At 41.0% G+C, this 22,080-nt stretch overlaps 1 long non-coding RNA gene across 1 annotated transcript; it reads right to left on the reverse strand.

The window, feature by feature from the left end:
* Nucleotides 1-607: 607 nt before the first annotated feature.
* Nucleotides 608-21,815, reverse strand: LOC112646433 (uncharacterized). Its single transcript, XR_003127643.3, has 3 exons — nucleotides 21,728-21,815; nucleotides 20,676-20,745; nucleotides 608-1,658 (listed from the first exon to the last, which is right to left on the reverse strand). It is a non-coding gene; the product is annotated as an uncharacterized LOC112646433 (long non-coding RNA).
* Nucleotides 21,816-22,080: the final 265 nt, after the last annotated feature.

Consider the following 22,080-nt stretch of genomic DNA (forward strand, 5'->3'; position numbering starts at 1 on the left):
AAAATGGCAAGACACATTTCTCAGGAAAATAATCCTCACATGTGCATGTCTGGAAGAGTTTTCCATGCATCTTCTCACAAAACCCTCAGAGCAAATAGCATATAGGGCTTTCAGGACAAAGTGTCATTTATTTTTTTTTTAATTTTTATTTATTTATGATAGTCACACACAGAGAGAGAGAGGCAGAGACACAGGCAGAGAGAGAAGCAGGCTCCATGCACCGAGAGCCCGATGTGGGATTCAATCCCGGGTCTCCAGGATCGCGCCCTGGGCCAAAGGCAGGTGCTAAACCACACCACCCAGGGGTCCCGAAAGTGTCATTTCTTAAGGTACATACCTTAGTTACAAAATACTGCATTGCCAAAAAAAAAAAAAAATGCTAACCATCATTTGAGCTTTCAGCAACTCAGAACTGATGAACTCAGATCATGATAACAAATATAATAATTATGAAGAAATTTGAAATTTTGTGGGAATTATCAACATGTGAGACAGAGCCATGAAGTGAGCAAATGCGTTGGAAAAATGGCACCACCAGAAGCGATGTAAGTTTCTACAAACCTTCAATTAAAAAAAAAAAAAAACTACACACACACAATATCTGCAAAGCACAGTAAAATGAGGTATGCTTGTATTCGATAATCAGCTGAGAGATCACATTTTAGGCCATGCCTGAAGTTTAAATTTTAAGTAAACATCCAATGGATGGCAATTAAATGATTTTTTTCCCCCAGAGCAATGTGCTTTCAGTAGTAGCCTTCCATTAGTGTTGAATGGTGTGTAGCAAGACAAGAGTGGTGGAGTAACGTCAACAAGATGGGTATCATAGTGTCCAGATTGGTGACAGTGGGAGCTTGGACTAGAGGAGTAGCAATGAAGGTGGAATAGAGTAGATTTCTTCAAAGTGCGTTTGGAACAAACAGATAAGAAATTAGCTGTGGAGGTTAAAGAAAAGAAGGGATTGCAGTAATTCCTGGGAACTGTGATGAACAACTGAGTAAGTGGTGAGGGAATATCTTGGATGAAGACCGTAGGAAAAAGGATAGAGAGTGTATGTAAAATATGATGTTGGACATACTAATTCTGAGACAACCATTTTACGTTCGTCTTCCAACTGGATATCCAAGTCTAGATTTCACGAAAGACCAGAGTCACCAGAGATACAGGATCTGGGGAAAATTCATGTTTAACAGAGAAGAACAAGCGTCTTGGTAGCTTGGTAGTCAGTGTCACTTGACCACTATTGCCCATGTGGGTAGAAGTCGGTGCATTGGGAGTCCTGAGTGCTTGGTAAATACTACATTACTTATGGATGAGAGAAATTTTTAGTGCAGAATGAGTCCTACAGTTTTCAGGGGACAGTAAGAACAATTAGATGGAATCTCATTAGTAGCCATGTATCTACCAACGTTTATATGCAGGCAAGAACCACAGCTCTCCCAGGTCTGGCTCAGGACTTGCGACATCATAGTTGCTCAGCGGATTTTCACGGAATCATCTACTTGAAGGCACAGCAATCGCAGAGAGTGAGTTTTGAACGACCAACTTTCTCTTTTCCTGGAGAATTTAGAACTGAAGCCTACTAAAGCCGACGTATGTATTTCTCCCTCTCCTTTTCCTTTCATGTCAAATGTTATGTGAAGTAACATAAACAGGGTCTGTAAAAGAAACAAATAAGATGAATATTGCTGGTTGCCACTATCACTAGAGCCCTTCTACTAGCCTGCTCAGCTAGGTCTCCTGAATGCGTCTAGGAAGAGAGGGACTGGCACTTGCCGTGTGTCTATCTTCAAAAACACACTTCTCAGGGTTGCCGCTGAGATTCTCCGGGGTGGGGGTGGGGGGTTCCAGTTTTCTCAACGCTACTAGTCTTTAGAAACCAAGGTTGAAGGTATTTTTCCCCCTTTAGAGTAGGTCGAGCAAAAGTCCACTTGCTGAGACTCAGAGAATACTCGGGAAATCTCTCGCTGTCATTCCAGTTCATGAGCTTGTTTTATGTATTTATAATCACAGTGCATCTTTGAACAAAGACAAACCTCTTCAAATTTAATTATCTACGCTATTCACCCACATGATGGAGCTGGGTTTTTGCTATTCCGAAATGTTTCTTTGGATCCTCAGAGAGGGTGTTTATTATAATAGAGCAAAGGACTCAGAAGGCACTTGCACTGATCCCTATTCACTCAGGTGCTCAGTAGAGGGGTTTACAATGCACACCGGCAGAAGTCTTCGAGTTCCTTAGGATCTAAATTTCCAGAGCTCCTAAGATGCTTCCCACCACCCACCCACCAGGCTAGCAATTATGTCTGTCTTTAACTAACCATGTGGAGGACACCGAAAAATGTCCAAAAGGACTTTACACATATTTTGAGGGAAACCCTGGAATAAGATTCCAGCAACCGACGAGATCACTTGAGAAATAAGGCACAACTTGGACATATGCATTCTGGAGTTTTATTTTTAAAGGCCCTTTTTGTTACATTATTCATTTATTTATTATTTGAAATATGTATTGAGCTCTTACTAAATGTAAGCCCTAAGCAAGGAGAATCTTGAGGACCCCAATATTCACTGCAGCTTCCTGGTTGCACACTTCTCACTCTGAATATAATAGAATGTGCTTACAAATACTTCCATTCCCTAAAAAGAAAACAGCAAGTCCTGTTTCTGTTATTATTAGCACGAGAGGCTTACATAAGGGATGCATTAAAAAAAAAAAAAAAAGAATCACACCCAAATATGACAACTGACAGTCTGTGACAATCTAATTGCATTTCTGCTATACCAGGGAAGCTATTGGTTGTCACTAATAATGATACCATAAATTAACAATCAGCCTGAAAGAGACAGTTTTCAATGCAACCTCTTCATAATTTAAAGCAGGTCTTTGGTACTGACCACGTTGCCAGTAGGGCTAAGCATTCTGGGGGAGTGAGCGGCTCCCCTGCTCACCTCCCAGTCCAGGCCACGATCAACGGGGGGCTGCGAGGCAGCAATCCTCTGCAGAAGCACTGCCAGTGGGGGGTGTGGGTGGCGTTACCTCTGTTCTTTCTCTGTTGATGATAGAGAACACCTGCGTCAGGGAGCCCAGACAGCACTAGAAAGGGAGCAGCTCAGGAAGGGCAGCGGTCACGAACACAGACTCTTGAAGTCATGTCAGTTTGTGTGTTTGTTTGTTTGTTTTTTATTATTTAAAAAAAAATTTTTTTTTGAAGTCATGTCAGTTTGATTTCCATTGTTTACTTTCTGGAGCTCAACGGAGAAACCAGTAACCACGCGTGGTATTTAAACGTACATTGATTAAAATGAAATAGAACTTAAAAAGTGAATCCGGCAGTCATACTAGTCACATTTCAAGGGCTCCAATATGGATTATCATCACAGAAAGTTCCACTCATCGGTGCCTTTGTGAGCAATCATTCTTCGCTCCCACTGCTGACACCCTAACTCAACGCATCTCCGCCCCCCGTCTGCTCTGGAGAAGCAGTCTCTCTTCTTCCTCCACTTTGCTCTCCCATAATTTCTTCTGCAGTCAGAAGTCACTGACGTCATTTTAAAGCTTAAGTCAGGCCATGCTAACCTCTTCCATAGTTTCTCTTTATATGGGAATAAAACCCAAGCTCATTACTGTGGCCTGCAGGAGTGTACAGGACGTGGCTTATATAGATCTTTCTTACCTTATGTCCTACCACTCCACATTGTACACCCCAGCCCTTACTTCCTCCAAGCCACAGTGGCTTCTTTTCAGTCTTTGGATGCTCCGACCTTTAATGGTTTTTAAATTTTTTTTTTTTTTTTTTTTACATTTTTATTTATTTGTGATAGTCACAGAGAGAGAGAGAGAGAGGCAGAGACACAGGCAGAGGGAGAAGCAGGCTCCATGCACTGGGAGCTCGACGTGGGATTCGATCCCGGGTCTCCAGGATCGTGCCCTGGGCCAAAGGCAGGCACCAAACCGCTGCGCCATCCAGGGATCCCTCTTTAATGGTTTTTATCTAGAAATTCCCATCGTGAGAACTGCTCTTCCTCTTTATTATCATATGATTTACTTTTTCTGTTGATTTAATCTCAAATTAAGATTAATTTCCCCTAGAAGGCTTTTGATGGATACTTTCTTACGTTTTATTATTTTAATTTCTTTATATAGCCCTTACCCTACAGTTGATTTGAATATTTACATATTTTGTTTATTGCTTGTCTTTATCTACTATAATATCATCTCCATGAAATCAGTATTTTTGTATCTTTTGTTCTGTGCCGAACCCTGAGTGCCTAGCAAATTGGCTGGCATAGATGGAAGCTCAATAAATAATTTCAAATGGCAGCATTTTAAACAAAGAAAACCTGCTCTGAGCCACTGAAAATTTTAGATGCATTAGATTATTTAATTCTCAGTTTCCTTCTGAAGGAGATAATAAGAATATCCTTGTTCTTCAGATGTGGAAAGTGCTTAGGTACTATTTAGCGCCCTTCACATGTTTAACAAATGACAGTGTATAGCAATTTCTCTAGACTCCCCACCCCATGCAGATAGTGGATTGTGAAACACAAAATCTGGCAATTGCTAAGGAAGTGGAAACAGAGCGAACATTAGGTGTAATCTGGTTACTATCTCCTTAACATGAATTACCCACTCCTGGCTTTTGCCTCATCTGTATAATTCCTTTTTTTTTTAATTAATTAATTTATTTATGATAGTCACACACACACACAGAGAGAGAGAGAGGCAGAGACATAGGCAGAGGGAGAAGCAGGCTCCATGCACCGGGAGCCCCACGTGGGATTCGATCCCGGGTCTCCAGGATCGCGCCCTGGGCCAAAGGCAGGCGCCAAACCGCTGCGCCACCCAGGGATCCCTCATCTGTATAATTCCTAAATTCTATCTACATAGTTCCTCCTGTCACATACCTGCCTAGGATGTGACCTAAGTCGAACAGTCCAACCCCAGCCCAGCTGATCACATTGCTCATTCTCAAGAGCAAGTCAAAGTTTGAGGTCTAAATCAGAATGATTAAGTAGACAACACTATAGGATAACAGCACTTGATGACAAATTGCACTAACTTCTCTAAAGGTTTCTCTCTTTATATAAACTTCTAATCTTATATGATTACTCATATAGACTCCAATCAGCAGAACAGTTATACGAGCTAATTACCACTGCAACTTTCATTTTTGTTAACTTTAAAAAAAAATGATTTTATTTATTTATTTGAGATAGAGAGAAAGTGAGAGAAAGAGAGAGAGCACGCGAGCAAGTGCAAGAGCACAGAAGGGGGAGGGGCAGAAGGAAAGAGAGAAGCAGGCTCTCCACTGAGCAGGAAGCCCTACCGGGCTCAATCCCAGGATCCTGGGATCATGACTTGACCTGAAGGCAGACGCTTAACTGACTGAGCCACTCAGGCACCCCTTTGGTTAGCTTTCATACACAACTATGAGATGACCAAGCCCATTGGACACACCAGAAGACACATTTAAGTATTTTCAATATCAAAAGTACCTCCTACGTTTGACTATTTACACATATAACACACCAAGAGGACCCAAAATGTTTTCTAAGGTTAAAACAAAATATGTTGAGGATTTGAGTTATGGATTTAATTTCTGTGGGCATAATACCATGATCCACCCATTCAAGCTCCTGAAAGTTCACTATTCACTTTCTGCAGATTTTATGCATGGAGGGAATTAATTTTGACACCATTCACTTGACCTAGCAAACAAGTATCCTTCTTCAGGGAGTGTACTTTCAATGATAAATTCATTGGTCCATCCAGCCCTAACAAAAAAAAATAGGATGGAATTGACCATATTCATGAATCTAAGGATGGTCTGGCCTGCTAGTTAGAAACAGAAGTCAATTCTGTTACCTTTTCTCCTAAGGGAGCATTAGCTTTGTAAGATCACCAAGGCAATGCCACAAACTTTGTCAAGTATGTGAGGGCAAGAGGTGGACAGTCACAGGTGAGGAAAGACACACTGGAGAAGAAAGGGACGGATGCCTGGGGTTTTGTTCTTGATGTTCTTAGAGGACGTTATTTGTCACAAACTATCATCCCTAACCTGTCTCTATCATGATTCTATATTTGGCCTAAATCCATCTGATATTCCCCATATCCCTAATCCCACAATCTGTTCATCATTTCTCAGATGCATCATACATTTTTTTCACCTGTCTACTCTACCCAGGCAGAAGTTTCTGCTTGAATTTTTTTATTTCCACACTTATGGTTAAGGTGCAGCAGATTTCAATATTTAGAGACGTGGGAAAAATAAATAAATAAATAAATAAATAAATAAATAAATAAATAAATAAAAATAAATTAATTAATTAATAATAAATAAAAAGAGAAGTGGAAGAAGAAGGGTGTTTTCTGTCCTACAACATGAAAATTAGTAGCCCTTCCTCTAGCTTTCTCAGTAGCATGATGACAATTCTGTTCTAGGACTTCCTTAATTTACCAATAGTTAGTGAATGACTACTGTGCTATTAGACCCTTATGTTTACTAGTGAAACAATCTGTTTTACATGTAGGAGTTTATAAGCTTCTTAAGGTCATGGAGCACATCTAACTCCTTTTTTGTTTTGTTTTGTTTTGTTTTGTTTTAATTGCCCGGAGGTTCTAGAGCTATTCCGTAAACATATAGAAGGTCAATGTCTATTAAATAAACAAAAGCACGACCCTTCGGTTTCAAATTACATCTTAGCCAGAAGGAACCCAAGAAACTTCTTGACAGAAAACGAACAGCTCAAATTCACTGTGAACTGTGGCCAAAACGCATGCTTCGCTTTCAGAAATACTGAATCTGTGTCATGCATTTGGACAAATCTCAGGCATCAAGAAAGACTCACCATATGACTTTCCCCCTGGAGGTTCAGGCAAAGGAAAATTGAGTTGAATACCTGGCCAAATAGGGGCATTCCTGTGGGGTAGGAGGGGCTGAGGACTTTTGAGAAGATTTTGATCAGCATGAGATTCTCCTCAGGAAGGGAAACAGGGAGGAGACAGTATTTGTTAGGCAGCTTATGGATGGATGGCCAGCCAAATGGCTTGATGGGATAAGAAGGAAGAGTTCTAAAGCCGCTTCCCTTGTCCCTGTCAAAAAAATTTTCCCATCCATGTGACAGGACTGGGCTACTTTCCAGTACTTTAGTTTACCAGACTATATGTCTTTTTATTCCTCACTGGAAAAGATATAAATGCTAAGACTGGAATTACATTTATTATGTTGATGTAGCTCTGAATAGAGATGGAGACTGATATCTATTGATATAGACCAAGATATTATCTAAGTATCTGTAGACAAATGATCAGTATAGACTGGAGTGTATCAGAATCATTTGTGGAATTTTCAATATAGATATTAACAGATAACTGATATCTGAGGTCTATAAAATCAGCATTCTGAAGAAGCACCTCATATAACTACCATGTAAAATCTTGGAAGCCCTTGTAACCGTCCATTGAGATGACTGTGATTCTCTCTTCCCATTTCTATCCTAAAATGATGATTGCGACCAAGTAAGACCCCTAAGAAGAAACAATTACCTCATATTTTAGGTATATTATACCTTTTTAGAGCAAAAATAGTACACTGTAGAGTTTAATGTCACTATTTTGCATTGATAAAAGGGATTATGTGGGGAGGTAGGGATTTATTTGCAGATTAAAACAAGAAACACATGCCAAAATCATCATCGTTAGGATAATCCTCATTCTTGAGAATCTTAAACCTGCCCATTAGGATAACAATGATTTCTTTCTTATAATTATTTACAATAAAAATATATTTTTTTCTGAGATGCAGAGAGTGAGTTGGTTAGTTCACTTGTTACTGCAGATTTTACAGGATGTGACATAAAATACTCAAGATTTAGGAATATTGAGATTTAAAGGAGAGGAGATGGAAGAGAACTGATACTCCTTAGTTACTACAAAACAAGTTCACATAGAAAAACTTACATAAACTCAAAAACAACTACAAAAAAATCATTATACCTAGTTTACATATTAAGACAAACCTGTAGAAAATAAATTTTCTGTGCCTTTAAGTATATTAAATAACAAAAATTCAACTGAATAAATTTGAAGATCTAATTGGCTTTATTGACCCATTCACAAATCAGGTAACATCCGATGAAGGCAAATAAAGAGATGATCCACAGAGCTAAATAAACAACAAAACAAACAAAAAATTTAATTGCAGAGAGGGCTTAAACAAAATAATTAATTAACAAGGAGCACATTGTTTGGCAAGGTTGCTCCTCCTAAGGGGAGCAGAAGGATTCTATTGGTAAATCTCCTAGTACTGATCAGCACATCCCATCTTGACTGGTGAAAGGTTATGCTCCCAATGGGTTGAAACTGCAGTTGGATTAGGTCTTAAGTCTTGGTTTGCCAGACTTGGCCTAAGTGACACCATTTTGGGCCTATGGTTTTCTTTCTAACATATTTCAACTGACATTTATTATGTCTTTTATTTTTTTAAGACTATTTATTTATTTGAGATAGAGAGAGAGAGAGACCACAAGCCGGGGGTTGGGGGGCAGAGGGAGAGGGAGAAGCAGATTTCCACTGAGCAGGGAACCTGATGTGGGGCTCAATCCCAGGACCCCAGGGTCATAAACTGAGCCGAAGGCAGAGGCTCAACCACTGAGCCACCCAGGCGCCCCTGCTGAGCATGTCTTATGTGGTGGGTGAGGTACGTGATATGGTGGACAGTCTCTCAAATGGACCAATAACCCCCAGATCCAGGGAAATCATGTCCTTGCAAAGTGTCCTCCCTTTAAGTGGGACCCGGACTGAGCGACACTCACTTCTAATGAGCAGGACTAATCGTGGTCAGTCGGATGTTCATGCAACATCTGCTTCCTTCGTTTTACCTTCGACCATTTTCCCATTTTCCCATCAGTCTTGCACAGACAGCTCGGTTGGGACGAGGTGCTAACATGCTGTGCAGCTGCTTTAAGCGACCTGCCGCTTGGGCTGCAGCGGGGAGCACCTGACCTCCCCAGCCAGCGCTGATGGGCGTTTGGATCTTGACAAGCACTCCTCTCTCTGAATGCCAATGCGGGAGTGACTGTTGTCACCACCACACTTCAGGTTTCCACCCTGCATTTGCCCTGCTTCTTGAAAACACCCGATCCGCCACCGACACGCTCCAGGTTGAGCCATTTCCCCTGATTGCCAGGCAAGGGTGCCTTTGGAGGGGACATAATCCCAAACTCCTTGTGCTCACTATGGATTTGGAAAGTATCTGGGGTTGAACTGGCATCTTTGAGTCTCATTTTAAATGCTTAGTACTTATGCTAATCAGCCTCTTTAACACTACCCGACACAATCTGTGAGGATTAGTTCACTTCCTCATCCCTCAGTTTGTCATCTATGAAATGGAGAGAATAACTAGTCTGTGTGTATAGAATGCTGATCTAAGTTTATCTGACTCATTTCTAAGATGGGAAGAAATAATCTCACTGTTTTTTCCTCTGACCCTGAAATGTAGCAATGCATAGCCCTGGACACACACGCGGTGAGCACGCACTGCGTACTGTCTTTCTTTTTTATAAAGGGAGGATAAGAAGGGGCCTACATGCTTGTCTCAGGAAGGCAAACATATTTTGTAATTTCCTTTCTTTCAAGGGTGAATGTGAATGTTACTGGCAAAGGGAGTGGAGGAAAATTAGTAGAAAGGCTGTGATCCCAAGGCTGCTCTTTAAAATAGACCTCTCCTCTCACTGAGTGGGATAATAGCCATTATTTATGGAGAACTCACCAAGCCTAGGATACTTAATCTCCAGTTCTCACATCCATTCTTGCAGATAACATAGTTTTTCAGTCTACAAAATGGAGATGAGGATTTAGATAAATGTCCCAAGGTCACAGACGATCCGTAGTACTTAGGACATACAAGATAGTTTGTTTTTCTTTTCCTGATTCCCAAAACAGAACTCTGTTCGCTATCTATATCTGGCTATTATAACTAGTACTAATAGTAATAATCAGAAAGGATGAAGACGGAATGGAGAATAGAACAATAACAATAAAGAATGAAACCAAGAGTAAATTATTCCAAAAAAAAAAAAAAAAGCAGAAAGATAATGTTATATTCAAGAGCAAATTTGACAGGGGAGTGCAGGAATAAATAAATAGATAGGAAAATAAATGAACCTTGCTCCACGAGGTGTAGATAGTAAGAATCATAATAGCTCAGGATGGAGCAGGTGCTTTTCCATTGGGAAAGTGGGTACTTGTCTATTCTTTTCTCTTTTTCTTTTTTTTTTTTTTTTTTGGTACTTGTCTATTCTTGTTGCAAAGGTTGGAAGAGGCATCTGTACTGTTTTGTCTCTATGTCTATTTTATGTTGGAAGCATCTCAGGGTGAGAGAAGCCATGTAACTTGCCAAAGGCACACAGTGACAATCAAAAGGACACAGATTCGCCAAGTAGTCTGACTTCTAGGCCGTCTTCTTAATCACTTGGCAAATACAGTTTCCTGTCAAATACTGATCTTTGTTATCCAAGGAATGTTTAAGGATATGTGGGACTTGATATTAAAGTATCAATTTCATTGGGACTTGATATTAAAGTAAATGACCCAGAAAAAGATGAGAAACTTTTATCAAAGATGAAGAGGAAGCTTATTATATAATCCAATGGTGTGCTATGAACAGCACGTTGAGTATTTTACTGAAAACAAACTATATTATTTTTTTTTCACAAGGAAAACATGATAGTGGACTATGATTAGCATGCCAACACAAAAGAAGGCTTTAAACATAATTTTTATTCCAGGTGGAAACATGATGTACTAAAAAAAAATCAATAAATTATATCATAATTTATAAATACATTTAATAAATAATAATAATGATTAACACGAGATATAATGCATGTTCAAGGTAACTGTTTTTTTCCTAGATTTCAATAACTTTTAATCAAATTCTGTACTAATTTAATTAATTGTATTGGTTAATGGCGAAACAGTACACCTAACATACACTCAGGATGACAAGAGAAGAAAAAAATGTGTATGATCATGGCTTGGAAAGATCACAACAAAAGGACACCTGATCCAAATCTTTATGATCATCCTTTATTTGACACAGGTAGTATTGGTTAGATCACTGTATCAATGGTTTCTGCTTTGCTAGGTATCTAAAATATGGATATTGAGTTGCCATTACCCTGTGGCTGGAAATTTTGATGGCTTAAAGTCACCATTTTAAGCCAGTATGACATATTAGAAAGCATGATGGGTTTGAAATAAAAAAATATGTTTTTGAATCCTATAACTACTTCGACTATGTGTATGATTGTCAGATAAAATGCAGAATTGCAGTTATATTTAAACCTATTTAAATACTTAATTTGTTGTTTGTTTAAGCATAGGAATATTCCAAATATGGATATGGGACATGCTTATATTAGAAATTAGTCATTATTTATCTGAAATTTAAGTTTAAATGGGTGTCCTCTGTTTTTATTTGCCAAATGTGAGCTTGAGAAAGCTCTTGGATTAAAATTCATCTATTGAATATTGCAGATTAAATAATATTTCTTTTTTTTTAATAATATTTCTTACCTACCTCACAGACTTGGCTGAGAGAATCAAGTAGTGGATCAACTTTCATCAGTCATGTCAGTGACTGTGTCAATAACTTCTGAACTCACTAAAATAAAACTAATATTGCATTACATTAAATAATGCATTAAACAATCCTTGGCCTTGAGTATGACATTCCTTGTCCCACTGATAGAACTTTCCATTTAATTTACATAAATGTTTCTATACTGTTCACTTGCATATTATTCTTAGATTCATGTAAGTGTATTAAAGGATATAAATTGGGGTGGGAGTGATACTCACGCTTTATGAATGGCAAATGCCAATGGATCTAAGGGGTGATGGTAGACTAAAGTATCTCTACCTTTGAACAAGGTTCCTTGCACAGAGGAAGTGCTTGGTAGGAATTTGTTTTGTGATGTACAATAAATAAATATATTTATAAATAAATATATCAATAAAAAATAAATGCATCGACTAAGAGACACCTCAGGAGATGTCTGTCCAATGATGTGGATATTAGCTGTTACCTAGTTAATTCAAGCCTATACACAGAGTGAAAAATAGTGGTTCCCAAACCAGATACGCTGAATTAGCTTAGTATTTCTATTAAAATATGGGCAAAAAAAGAATAAGTTGGAAAAAAATCAGGCAGTCTGAGGTTCTGAGCCATCTAAACTCAGAAGTGTTAGCAAACTCTAGCATATTGCTTACACATTTAGATGAGAGGAAAGAGACAGATTCACTTCAACTTTGTGTTAGGGTCCAATTGGTCCATATTTATATAAATAGGACTTAGATTGTGCAGGTGTCAGCAAAATATTAAATGGTCGTGGACATGCATTTCCATCTCAGTTGTCATTGGAATCCTGGGTCTCTTTCCAGTTCCAATTTCTAGAGGTCGCAATTAAATCCTTTAAAATTCTATCAGCCTGAACTATTTTGCATGAACTTTAGATTTAATTTTAAAGATTTTTTTTTTTTTTTGTGGAGAAATGCTGAAGTCAATAACATTTTGAATATTGTAGAGCAGCAAGAGCCAGATTGATAATAAGAGTTTAAGTCAGTTTTCCAGTGGACCTTGCAAAAATTTAAATAATTGAATTTTATTGTTCTTTTGATGAGTGGCTTCTATGTTTCAAACTTGCTTGTCAGCTGAAATTTATTTTCTGAGTGAGGCAAAAGACCAAAAAAGTGTTATTCATTGCTGTAACCATCTGAACATTTTTCAAGCATATTTGTAAAACTACAGAGCTAATTCAATAATTTATTGAAATTATCATAAAAGTTTAGCAAATCATGCATTGCATTCAGATCCTGATATATGCTAGATTTCCTGTTTTTACGAGTCAGCAGCTTTATAACTATAACCATTTGAATTTCAAATGACAAATTTATATCTACCACAGCCCCAGAATGCATAAAAAATGATAAGAGGGCACCCTTTAGAGAAATTTAAAAAGAATTGTGCATTTCATAATTTGATATATGTAACCTAATCCATCATACACCAGGTTTACATCGTGCCAGCGAATGCAGACTCCTGTCTGTGGCCGGCACAAGGCTGCACGACAGACACACGCTTCCCTGGGTTATGAACCACTGGCCCCCTGGTGTGCAACGCTCGGTGCCTCTGTTGGAAGGGGTGCGTGTGTAACACAGAGAGCGGCTCTGTGGGCTTAATTACGACGTTAGACTTTGGCTGAATGAGAAAGAAGAGATGCCAAACAAAGTGAGAAAAAGAGCCGTGTAGTCAGGGCCACAGAGCTAGAGGGTCCCTAGAAATTCGGTCCCCAGCCAGGCGTCTGCATGTGCTGCTCCCCAGACGCCTTCTCTCCGTGGGTCCCTCTTGCCAGGCTAAGGCCACCTTCTCATGTTTGTCTCATCCCAGGGTAATCACTATCTCATATGATTTCTCGTTGAACTTTCCCTGCCAAGGCCCCGTAGCAGAGCCACGTACACACAGACACTGTGAACACGGTGGGCTTTTCAGCTCTGCTAAATATGAAAATTCTCAAGGACGGGGATGAATTCTCATGGACACAGCAACCCGAGTAGTTTCCCAACGACTAGAATAATGGCAGGGGTCCACAATCACGGGGCAGCAGCTTGTGAGGCCACAGACTCGGGCCTGCAATCCCACGTGCCTACAGCTGGGTGTGTGGTCAAGTCCACTTACATTCCCCGAGTTCTACTGCGATCGTGTAAGACGGATGTGACACGGTGGACACTGCGAGGGTCAGACCAGAGTGATTCATCAAACGTTGGTGCTCACACAGTTTGCGCCGACTGTTTCCGTAGACTCGACCTCCAGGGCACAGTCACCCACGAGTTCGTGCCTGGACACGGCGGCCTTTTGGCCCAGGGTTGTGGCTCACGGAGGGATCTTGCATCAAGTGCTGTGCACCTACTCATTCCATTCATAGGCCGGCCGCCCGCCAGCCTAGGAGACTGTCCAGGCTCACAGTGAGCCGGGGCTCAGCGTGGGCCCCCACCTGGGATGGGGATGGCCTGCAGCTCCAGGGTGCCCCCCTACCTGGGATGCGGACTGGCCGTCCTACAGCTCCAGGGTGCCCCCAACTTGGGATGGGGACTGGCCAGCCCACAGCTCCAGGGTGCCCCCCAACTTGGGATGGGGACTGGCCAGCCCACAGCTCCAGGGTGCCCCCCCACCTGGGATGTGGGACTGGCCGGCCTGCAGCTCCAGGGTGCCCCCCCACCTGGGATGGGGACTGGCCGGCCCGCAGCTCCAGGGTGCCACCCTGTGTGGGGCGCCCTCTCTCTTTCCCTCACCCTGAAGTCCTGCCCTCACCACCCCCAAAGGACGCCTACTGGGCATGAGCACGGAAGGGACTGGTTCCATCCACTGAGGATGGGGTGGGGGGCCTGCACGTCGGGGCAGGGACCCGCTGGAGGGGGAGGGAGGGGACACCTGGGGCACAGAGCCGCTGGAGGGGGAGGGAGGGGACAGCTCTCTGATTATCAGAATTTAACCTTATGAACACTGACTTGCAAGGACCTGAAGTCTGGTGACAGATAATTGGTCAATTCCACATTGTGGGAGTGTTTTTGTTCATTGACCTAGAAGGGCACTGGAACGTTCTTGGCCGCAGCGCCTGTCTCCCACCTAACCGCCTATCCCATCTTCCTAAGCATCACAAGTAACCGCTGCTGTGATTATCCATGCTTCAGGGCTCACCTCCAACGCCAACCGGATTGGAAAGCTTTCGCCACCTGCCCCACAGCAAGTGAAGATCAATCAGCCCTATGTCAAGTCCGGAGGTTTCACCTTTCTGCGTCTCCTTTAGATAATCCTCCCAAATAAATACAGGGATCGGCTTACTTAGTCTGTATTTTAGGCATCTCATTAGGTACCGGAACATGGTGGTGAAAAACAGTCTGATTGAACTTAAAAGTTCAGTGTGTGCAAGGGAGCACAGTTTGGACAGAAAAAATATAAAGGAAATAAAACATCTGTAAGGAGAGAAGTAGTAATTACTCCAGAGGGGATCAAGAAAAGCCACAGAGAACGAAGGCGGTGATAACAAGAACAACAAGACTTGAGTTTCAATCCTCATTCCAACTACTACTGGGCGCTCAGTCTTGAGCAAGGCATTCAATCATATTTGGCCCAACAAGTACTCAAAATATTGACATTAGTAACTAACCATCAGCTGCATCCTGAGGACGGGGTGCCACAGCTAGATAAGGTCGTGCGTATCAAGCATTTAGTACCACTTAATAGTAGAGGCTTCAATAATATTGGGGAAAAGGGGCTGCGCCAAAGTACAAAATGACCCTATCAATGACTCTGGTGGAGCATGGTCAGCCCGTAAATACGGTGACTAAGTCAATGGCACTGGCATCAGCAGGTCCAGAATGGATGAAATTCTGGAACTTATGAAAAGTGGTCTGAATAGGAGAACTTTTCCTGTCTGACTTCAGCATCTCCACTTCCGTTCGTTACTCGGAATGGAAGACCTGAGCTCTGTACAAGGAATTCTCTCGTGTGTGTGTGTGTGTGTGTGTGTGTGTGTGATGGTGTGTGTGCGCGTGATGGTGTATGTGTAGGGGGGTGGTTATCACGATAAAGACTGTGACCAAAATCCAAGGATGCTCCCTCTGGAAGTATGGGCTCTGTGGTGTGGCGGTGGTGGCGGTGGTGGCGGTGGAGGTGGTGGGATATGCCTTGGATGATGCTGTTCTGACATCTAATATGAGGTATTTTTCTCACATTTTATTAGAGCTCTTTCTTGAATTTTGGTATAATTTTCCTGCTAAAAAGCTATATTTTGCTCTAATTCTATCTTCAGATGAAAATGGAGCTAAAGAAATTATCATGCTGGTAAGAAAAATGCAGTGGTCCAGGCCAGCTGGATTCATAATTATGTGGTTGGAAGAAGTCAAAAGAATTTGACTTCGTTGTGAGCCAGGTTTTTGGCCAGATCATGGTAACCAAGGAAAGAAGAGTAAATATCTCATCTACCTTTTATTTTTTATTTATTTATTTTATTTTTTTAAATAATAAGTTTATTTTTTATTGGTGTTCAATTTACCAACATACAGAATAACACCCAGTGCTCATCCCGTCAAGTGCCCCCAGTGCCCGTCACCCAGTCACCCCCACCCCCCATCCTCCTCCCCTTCCACCACCCCTAGTTCATTTCCCAGAGTTAGGAGTCTTCATGTTCTGTCTCCCTTTCTGATATTTCCTTTTAAATTAATTCTGACACACAGAGTCTTTCCTTGTTACAAAATGATGATTAGGAGAGGAGGAAGAAAAAGGAATTCTTTTATTTTCTTTTAATTAATTAATATTAATTTTTGAATTCTATTTTTTTATTCCATTCTGTAAGGCAAAGGTCTAATCCTCTTTGTTTTCAGCCTAATATGTGTAGCAATACGCAACAGTAGAAGGGGAAAGAATATCCGAGAGCAGCACTTTATAAGTCCAAACATTAGGTAAATTTTCTTCGAAAGAAAGCCGTGGAGCCTTGGAACAAAGCTGTGGCATTGGACAAGTCTTCCTCTCCTGGATCTAAGCTGTCACTTTGGACAAACCATTTAAAACTCTTAGACGTTAGACTTTGGCAGAATGAGAAAGAAGAGATGCCAAACAAAGTAAGAAAAAGAGCTGTGTAGTCAGGGCCACAGACTCTTGGCATCGCATACGTTTACCTATGTAACACCTGTTTCATAGGGTTGGTCTGAGGGTTACAGTCAGGACTTGATACACTTTGGTATCTTAAATCTTTCCTCTTCTTGATCTCAAATCAGTGCCAAACACCTAGTCTACGGGCAGCCTGGGGCCCACTACTACATTATGACAGTAGGAAGAGTGACCAAGAATGTGGAGCAAGGAGCCCAAAGACCTAGGACGTCAGCCCATATCTTATTTTGGGAGCCACACAAAGGGATTTTTTAAGCTGACGGTGAATGACATTCTGAGGCATAGCATTCTGGGAATGGTAAAGAGTTGACAAATCGGACTCAAATGAGAGCTTGCTAAAACGAAGACTAAGAAGGCCAATAATGTCAAAACTTGGACAGGTACAATGACACAGACTCCAACCAAGAAGCTACATAAAAAAAAAAAAAAAAAAAAGGAAGAAACAAAACAAAACAAAACAAAAAAAACACAATTGGCCTAACTAACTGGTGACTCTTAGGATAACCCATTGATCCCTTCCCAGAGCAATCTGCCTTCTGCATTGGCCAGAATGATGTGGTGAATAGATGCGCTGGGAATCCCTGCCCCTGGACCCTTTGTGTTCTGTATTGTGGGTTTAATCTTTGCAGTTCCTCCAGAAATCCACAAATACTTTTGCCTTATCATCAAGATAGAAAAAGGCAGTACTCCAGGCTGTCGCTTGCCCCTTTCTAGACATCAGTGTGAAGATTTGGCCAGTTGCATTTCCATTGCATGTTTCAGAACTGGGAAAAGAGCCATCACATGGGTTCTGGGATATACCCAAACTCACCATGGAGTGGAACAGATCCAACATTTTATTGACCACTGACCTCTCTCCTTGGAGTCTCCTGGCGAACCACACCGGCATCGTGTGTCTTTACGGCTGAGTGGCAGTTGGGATAGTGTCAGTAATCTTTGCAAAGACCGGTCATTCTCTCTTTCCCAGCGCACACTTACTTTTGGAACTGGTCACAGGACCCTCTGGCAAAAGCTAGGGGGGATATTTTCAGTATAAAATTCTGGTGGTAAGCTGATGCTGCCTCGTCCCTCCGCTCCGAGGTTCTGAGTCTGTGGACCAGTGAAAATCTTGAAACTCTTTGAGAAGCTGCAATTCTTTATTGTGACTATTCACTTAAGATTTTTGTTCACCAGATTTTCTGCCACTCGTCATGGTAACCGCAGCCACCTTATCTCTGGCAGGTAGGAGTCATGACTCGGCCCCTGCCATCTGGCTTCTCATCATCTTCACTGGATTCGGGAAGCAGTTAAGTGGCAGCATTATCTAGTGTTTTTCCTGGCCTGCGGAAAAGACCTATTGCAGAGTTTCTCAAGAATGTCATTGTTCCCCTTACTAATACATTTCTCAAAGTCTTAGTGCAGAGAATATTCTCTGGAATCTCTCAAGGGACATAGCTCAGAAGTGGCCAAGCAGGTGAGTTCTCACCAGAATTCTGATTTCCCTAAGCCTTTCAGTAATTTTCTATATTGAGAAAGGCTAAGAGTCTCAGCTGAATTCAATATAAGCCATCTCTGGAGCCAGCTTTCAGTCAATCAACCAAGCAAACTGTAAACCCAAAGATACCAATCAAAGTAATAAGAGATACAAACAAACAAATAAAAACACTTGCATTTGAAAAGAGCTTCTCACTTTTTTTCCCCTAATATATACTATCAGGCTCAAGTGGAAAAATAGAAATGGCACTGGCTCTAGAGTCAGGTGGATAGGAATTCCACACGGGCTTCAATATTTTTAGTTCTGTGCCTTAGACATGGGCTTCCTAAGGGTACAGTTATGTGGTAATCACCTCGAATTTTTTAAAGAAAACATATTTTTGAGACAATGAATATAAAAAACATATCAGACCGTACTCTAGGAGTATCCAAGAGCTAAATGATGGCTCATCAGATGCCACTCTATTCCCTAGAAGTGATCTTAGTGGTCACACATTGCAAATCCCTATTTTAACAAAAAAATACCCTGAGGTCTACTGTAAAAATATGGTGTAGATTCCCAGAGTAGAAAATTCAGCAGTATATAGAAAAATGATTTCATGATGCACAGAATTCCTTGTGAGATCATTTTACATGATATTTGAAGCAAATGGTTAAATTTGATCTCTCTTGAATTAGAGAAACTATATGATGGAAGTCTCAAAAAACCAGCAAGGTAATAGGTGTATAACTAATAATATTTTGGGCGAATGTAAAGTAAACTTGATCCAAAGATGATATATTTTATCCTGAATATGCATGAGGGGATATGTTAAAAATCCAAGAAAAAATATTAAGCAAAAAGCAATACTCATTTTTAACCATATAAAATATTATAGTAATTAACCCGAGCTTTGAAAAGTATACAGATTGGGATTATTTTTAGCCAATTGGAACCTTTCAGTGTGGCATAGATGTTATTAACAGAGCATGTGTTTATTTGCTCATTGAATATTCAGTGAGCATTTGTCCTGTGCCAGGCACCCTCAGCCTGTGTGCGAGGCACGTAGTAATGAACAAATGGGAATCCTGGTCTCCTGGACTTTCTACTAGAGCCAGGGATGATCAATAGGTAACAAGTAAGTATGTAAAATTTGTCATAAGTCTTATGGCAGGAGAAAAACAAGCAAGTTAAGGTGATAGAGAGTGATGGGAAGGGGAGCCCTCGTTGTTAAGACAACATGTGTGCAGAGATGTGAAGGAAGAAGAAGTGGCATAAAGCAGTATGTGCAAATGCCGTGATGTTGGAGCTTGGCTAGAATGGTCCAGAAGCAGCAAAAATATGGGAGGGTTGTAGAAGATGAAGTCAAATGTGTAATGGATGTGAGGTCAAGGGGAAGGTTAGCAGTGGCCACACCATGTGGCGCCATAATGATTGAAGCATATACTCTTCGTGGTATGAAAAGTCACTAGGGAGGGCTTTTGGTTTTGTTTTGCTTCTTTTTTAGATTTTATTTATTCATTTGAGAAAAAGAGAAAATGAGTGGGGGGAAGGGGTAGAGGGAGAGGAAGAAGGAGAAGCAGACTCCCCACTGAGCCGGGAGCCTGACAGATGTGGGGGCAGGTGAGCTCAACCCCAGGACCTGGCGATCGTGACCCAAGCTGAGCTGAAGGCAGATGTTTAAGCCTCTGAGCCACCCAGGTGCTGCCATCTGGGAGTTTTGAGTGGAGGAGTAATATCTAATTTACACTGAGATCATCATGGTTGCTTTGTAGAAGACAGAGGCTATTTAGCAACATGCAATGATAGTGGGCACCTTGTCCTTTCTGCATGATGTTGGGCACAACATGGCCACATCGGCTCTACCTATAAAATGGGGATATTGACAGTCTGACAAACCTGACAGGGTTGTGGTGATTTCCTTGGATAATGCATACAGGTCCCCACTCCAAAGCCTAATTTTGGAGAAAGAGGGTGAGGGCAAAGTATAATTGACCTTAAAAAGACAATCATAGTATGGACAAAGCATGCAGATCCCACTGACGTCCTCTGTGTATTTTTAGTTCTTGGAATTAAAACAATTGTTAACGAGAGAGAGAGAGACAGAGAGAGAGACTCATGAGAATATAGATGTCTAGTTAGGGCCATATTTTCAGCCCAGTCTCAAGTGTTTATACATTTAATATTTATTTAACAGGCAATCTATAGCTAGTTAATTAGATAGCATGCTTAATATCTCATTTTCTTTAGTTGTATGGGTAAATGCTAATTAAATTCCTGAGCATTCCTCACAAGTGTAATGTAATAATAGGAACATCGTCACACACTTATTGGTTCTGCAGATTTGAATTAATTACATTGCAAGTAGATTTATCTTTCATATATTTATACCTCAATAGGTGCTCTTCCCCGACAATCATGGGGGATTTAATTTTCATACCACCACCTTATTAACTCTAAATTAAATATGTTTAGTAGGAGTTTAATACTTGCTGAAGCTCTAGTTAGCGATACTTCTTCCACACATCTGGATTTTGAAATTCATTTTGCCTGATGCTGCTAAAAAGGAATAGAGACAATTAATAAGGCAATGAGAGAGGATACGAAATGTAATTTGGAGACAAGCCAAGGAATCTGCTCCTCGACTGTGTTTCGTCAGCACCTTGGGGGACATCTCTTGGTTTGGTCCACCTCTTCTCTAGCCCTGGGCATGGGATGATCCCCTTATGAAAAACAAAATATATATTTGTATCTCCCACCCTCACATCGTCTCTCCATCCTCACTGATGCCACGGCCTTAATTCCAAGCTCCATCATCTCTCACGTGAACTGATTTAATAGCTTTTTCCTGATCCTCTATGTGTCAAGTCCAGCCTTCTTCCATCTACTCTGCCTTACACCTAACTACCGGAGAGGTCTTTCACCTTCAGAATGATGAGCCTGGGGCACCTGAGTGGCTCAGCGGTTGAGTATCTTCAGGGCATGACCCCGGGGTCCCGGGATCGAGTCCCGCATCGGGTTCCCTGCATGGAGTCTGCTTCTCCCTCTCCCTGTGTCTCTCATGAATGAATAAATAAAATCTTTTAAAAAATGATGAGCCTGCTCTTCCCCTTCTGGAATGCTTTACCTCCAGGATCTACTTCCGATTCTTTACCAATGTCACATAACATCTTCCTGCTTACCCCTGCAATCTAAACGCTTGCCTTTATTCTCCTCAGTCTCTCTAATTTCCAAAGCATGGATGCTTCCAAGTGACTGCTTGGATTGTCTCCCCGATTTCCTGGTTCACTCCTACCCCATCACTCAAAACTGAGATGTGTGCTGATTGAGTGAAGAATCAGATATTTGTGTTGACTTTGACGTATTTAATGCCAAATCTATTTTATTTTTCGGGGGTTGGGGACCCCAGGATATAGACTGTGAAAATATGAGAAGCTTGTCCTTCCTCTCATGACGAGTTTGCTCTTTAATGTGTTCCTGGAGTACTTCCCTCTTTAGTGCAAATGATGGCCCATTTCCTGTCCCCTAATCTGTCACTCACCTTGAACCCAGGGACTATCTTATAAGTATTCAATATATTTGTTCAAAGTTCATTTACTGTGACCTTACTGAGTACTAGAAACTGTGCTTGCAGAATGCTGGAGAAAAACACGCATCACAATACAGAAGAGAAGCAATGAACAGAATGACAGAAAAAGAATCCTGATGAGATTAACTCCATCCACACCATGAGGTAATGGTTAAGAGTCTTTTGCTGAGTACGTTCCTTGTTAACATTAAGTCTAAACTCTTCATCAAAAATGGAAATAGAGGAGAACTTAGTAATCTATGAGAAATAAATAAAATAATTCAGGTTAAGCACCTGGATGATTTACTCACCCAAGTTATCTGGAA

This window comes from Canis lupus, chromosome 5 (assembly GCF_003254725.2).
Source record: "Canis lupus dingo isolate Sandy chromosome 5, ASM325472v2, whole genome shotgun sequence".
Taxonomy (NCBI): Eukaryota; Metazoa; Chordata; class Mammalia; order Carnivora; family Canidae; genus Canis; species Canis lupus.